General features: G+C 43.8%; 1 pseudogene; it reads left to right on the forward strand.

Moving 5' to 3' along the window:
- The first annotated feature begins 2,348 nt into the window (after window positions 1–2,348).
- Window positions 2,349–4,352, forward strand: LOC101689748 (annotated as a pseudogene).
- The last annotated feature ends 476 nt before the right edge of the window (window positions 4,353–4,828 follow it).

Consider the following 4,828-nt stretch of genomic DNA (forward strand, 5'->3'; position numbering starts at 1 on the left):
ATGTGGGGCTCGATCCCAGGACCCTGAGACCATGACCCGAACCAAAGGCAGAGGCTTCAACCTACTGAGCCACCCAGATGCCCCCAGAAGCTGAATTCTGATCTAGGTGAGAAATGGGCAAATGAGATAAAAAAGAACACTACAGAAAATGCAGAAAAGCATAAAGAAGAAAATGAGAGTCATAATCCTGCTATGTAAAAATTAAGAAAATGAGTGAAATTAAGAAAACCTGGTGATGCCTGGGTGGCTCAGTTTCTCTTCAGCTCAGATCATGGTCCCAGGGGCCTGGGATCGAGATCCGCATCAGGCTCTTTGCTTAGCGGGGAGCCTGCTTCTCCCTCTCCGTCTGCTGCTGCCCCTGCTTGTGCTCTCTCCCGTGCACTCTCTCTCACTCTCAAATAAATGCATAAAATCTTAAAAAAATGAATCAAGAAAAAAGGCGTGTTGGACTCTTGATTTTGGCTCAGGTCATGCTCTCAGGGTCATAGGATCAAGCCCCATATTGGGCTCTGTACTCAGTGCAGAGTCTGCCTGAGATTCTCTCCCTCTGCCCCTAGCTCCCCACCTCAACATATGCATTCTTTCTCTCTCTCTAAAACACAAAACAAAATCCCATTTACAATTTTTGCACCAAAACCAATAAAATATCTAGGCATAAACTTAACTACAGACAACGCACTAATTTTAAACGTCTTTCCTTACGGTCTTTTCCCCCCACCGTATAGTCCTCTTTCCTGATGTTAGATTATGATCATTTCCCCTTTATCATCACATTCTCTCTGCAAACTTACTTTTGAAAGGCGATATCTCAGTGCCGCGTGGGGGCAATGGCTCATGTAACTTTACACATTCAAATCTTGTCAGAATAAAACTCCTTCCCGAGTCTTGGTTGGTTGCTTCTTTCGCTCAGTGAAATGTCACCTGCTGTCTACAGTGGTAGAAGAAGGTCTGTGGGCCGTGCTTGAGCAGCGGTCGGCATGTAGAGAGGGCTACAAACTGGCAGAGAGAGAATTCTAGGCTGGGAGTGGAGCAAGGCTGAGCCAGTTATCGAAGATCTTTAAGTGGAACTAAAATCAAATTTAAATCATGCCCCGAGTGTGAATCCCTTTAGGGATGGTTAATGACTTAAACCACGTGGGTATAAGCCACATGTGCTCCTGGGCTCCACAGGGGGCTCTAAGAGTGGGTGAGAAGCTTCTACATTTGCCTCTTGCTAACAGCACTCTCAGATGGCAGAGCTTGGAGCGGAAGAAAGGCTACAGGCAAATCCATGTCCGGTCCTGGAAGGACGATTCCAAGTGCTGGCTGAGCAGCAATTTCTGACAGTCAGCACTGCGAGGCATGTCACCTCCCAGCTGTCCCCCCTGGGGCAGGTGTCCCTGGGGCCCGCTGGAGGGGAGGGGGCTGAGGGAAGAGGTCCTGCCAGAGTCCCTTAGGAATGAGGTTGTCACATGCCCTCTGAGTGTCATCTTTGTGTCTGTCACCTCTCACTGCCCTCTGTTTTAGGGGTGGCGGGTCCCGGCAGACACACTATACCTGCTTTGTGACTACGTGTGTCTCCCCGAGGGTGTGTTCCCGGTGTCTTGTGCAATGACTGCTGAGGCACCGGGCACATGTCTGAATGCATTTCCCAGGCAGCTGGCATGATGAAACCTGGCTGGCCCAGCTCCTCTGTGAACACTTGGCTCCCCTCCTCTCTACTGTGTTCCCTGAGCAGACACTTGACATGGTAGTGGGAACTGGTCTTGGAGAGCATTCACACCACACCTGTGTTGAGTGAGATTTTGCTTTGTGTGTATGTAGCACGATTCCCAGGGATCAATGAGGGTGAAACCAGCAAAACAAACACGTGGATCGTAGTCTGTTTGTATTGCTAATAATAATTGATACAATAGCTATTTATTGAGTATTTGCTATACGCTGGTCTTCAGGCTAAAGCTTTTATGCATTAACTTATATATTTAAGCCTTACAAAACCTTCCTGAGTTAGGTACAATGAATACCCTCTTTAAAAAAAATTGTTCTGGGGGGCCTGGGTGGCACCAGGAGGTTAAGTGTCTGACTCTTGATTTTGGCTCAGGTCATAATCTCAGGGTAGTGAGATCGAGCCCTGCATCGGGCTCTGTGCTCAGCAGGGTGTCTGCCTCTCTACTCCTCTCTCTCCCTCTTTCCATCCCTACCCCCCCCAAATTTTTCCTCTTTCTCTCAAATAGATACATCTTAAAAAATTATTCTGAGATTTTTAATTACAAATTTTTAAATTAAAAAGTTTATTATTGAAGTATGTTGACATATAATGTTAAATTAGTTTCTGGAGCAAACACAGTGACTGGAGCATTCTGTGGCTTATGCAATCCTCAAGGTAAGTGTAGCTACCATCTGCCTCCCTACACCACTGTTACAATATTATTAACTATATCCCCTATGCTCTACTTTTCATCTCTGTCACTTATGACTGAAAATTTGTGCAAAAATAGGTGAAGGGGATTAAGAGGTACAAGTTTCCAGTTATAATACCTGCATTGGGTATTAAACCTAATAATGAGGAAACTGAGACCCAGGGAAGTTGAGTAATCTGCCCAAAGTCCAGAGTGGTGGGACCCGGACTTAATCACATGCCTAGTTACCTGACCATGAAAGCATGCTCATAGGAATTAACTGCAAAGTAGAGCAAATGTTTAACTTACATTGCTTATATTGCTTTATCGCTGTCTTATAATACGTTTTCAGGCTCTAAGCTTAAAGGAGAAAAGGAAGACTTTCCTGAGCAAGACAAGAAGCCCAGTACGCTGGCAGATGTGAGGATTTGCAGAAGTCGTCTTTGTGACTCATTCAACGTACACAAAAAAACAGCCAACAAATTTTGCGTGTAATTGACTTAAATGATGCCCCTTTTCTGAGTGCAAAATTTGGAAGACAGTTTGTACTTGGCTGGAAAGTTTGTCCAACATGTACACAGATAATCAATGACAGTATGGATGTTGATTCTAAGAACAGCAGAGAAGAAAACCTGATTCAGCTGGAAGAAGTGCTAAAGCTTTGTGGTCATTACAATTTTCAAACCCATGAAAGCAAACTGAATTTGCTTCAGAAGCTGGAAAAAGAGAAAAAAAGTAGGCTCACTAAAAAAGGCAACAATTGGTTCTGACTGGTAAGTGACACCAGAGAAGAACAAGGCCTGCGATCACCAGGGTCTCCTCATTTTCAGTGGAATGGACTCGGAGACTGCCTCAATGAAGACTGTTCACGATGTTTCTATGCTTGTCCTGCCTGGGCTTCCACCCAAATGGATCTCTCAGTGCTGCTGAGACCTCAAGTGACTATAGGAGCAAAGTGAAACCCAAGGAGGAGAAATCATCCATAATGTTGGATAATTTCTGGTATCAAATTATGGGATCGTTAAAGATATCTTCTCTATTTCTTTTAAAAAAGATTTTATTTATTTATCTTAGAGAGAGAGAGATAGCGAGGAGAGGGGCAGAGGGAGAGGGAGAAAATCTCATGCAGACTCCCCACTGACTATAAGCCCAATGCGGGGCTCCATCCCACCACCTCAGGATCACGACCTGAGCTGAAACCAAGAGTCAGATCCCCAACTGACAGAGTCACCCAGGTGCCTCAAAGGTCCTTTCTGTATTTCTAAAACTGTCATCCTAAGGTACATTTTATTTTATTATTATTTTTTTTAAGATTTTATTTATTCATTTGACAGAGAGACATCACAAGCAGACAGAGAGACAGGCAGAGAGGGAGATAGAGGGAAGCAGGCTCCCTGCTGAGCAGAGAGCCTGATGCGGGACTCCATCCCAGGACCCCGAGATCATGACCTGAGCCCAAGGCAGCGGCTTAACCCACTGAGCCACCCAGGCACCCCCTAAGGTACATTGTAAAGCTGACTGCTGAATAATGAAAAATTGAAACCCATCTCAGCATGCACTCTGCATGTACTAATGTTGCATTTAAGTGTTTTAAGATTCGTTACTTGACATAACTTCAATGGGCTATTATTCAGCAGTCAGTTTTAAGCCTGTCTGTCAATATCAACAAGTAGGTAAAGGCCGTCCTAGTTGAGCAGAGTTGAAGTGTCAGTTACCATGGTATATACTGCGAGTTGCTACCCGAACTACAAACACCCCTGCTAGATGTTGGGTCCACATATCATTATGTAACAGAGGTGCTTCGCGATCAGTGACCAATCATGGTACTTCTCTCAAATTCTGCTAATGATTCATCACTGCACATCCATCACTCAGTTCATTCACAGACTACAAAGCATGGGTGTGTTGTCTCCATCTCACCCATGTGACATTTTACAAAAATGGATCCCCAAAAGAACTGGCCAACAAAGATGAAAGTGTAGAGAAGAAATGAAAAAATATTAATTCCTGAAGTGAGACTTGAACGTAAATGGAGTTGTAGAAGTAATCAATGGTGGGAAGGTTGACGCTGCTGCTGAGCCAAAATATGCCGCTAGAGGAACCTCCTGAAGGCAACCCCTAACGTAAATGGGGAAATGGGTGTGATGAAAAGGATGAAATGATGGTAAAAAAATTCATGGTAAAGGAAATTGCAGAGTGATTTTACAATATTGAAGGTACAGCTGATAAAACAGCAGAAGCGGGTCCAAACATAAAAAGAATATGACAATTTGCAATCGTATAGAGAAGATGCTTACTCAGTGTCATAAAGTAACAGAAAAGGCAAGTACCATTCCAACTACTCTCGATTAGTTGTTTGCAATGAAATAACACAAATTCTTCATGTTTCTAATGTTTTAGATTACAGTGTACTAGTGCTTTTTACAATTTTTCATTTTATTTTACACATA

Source organism: Mustela putorius, unplaced genomic scaffold (assembly GCF_011764305.1).
Source record: "Mustela putorius furo isolate JIRA1106 unplaced genomic scaffold, ASM1176430v1.1 tig00000281_pilon_pilon_pilon, whole genome shotgun sequence".
Taxonomy (NCBI): domain Eukaryota; kingdom Metazoa; phylum Chordata; class Mammalia; order Carnivora; family Mustelidae; genus Mustela; species Mustela putorius.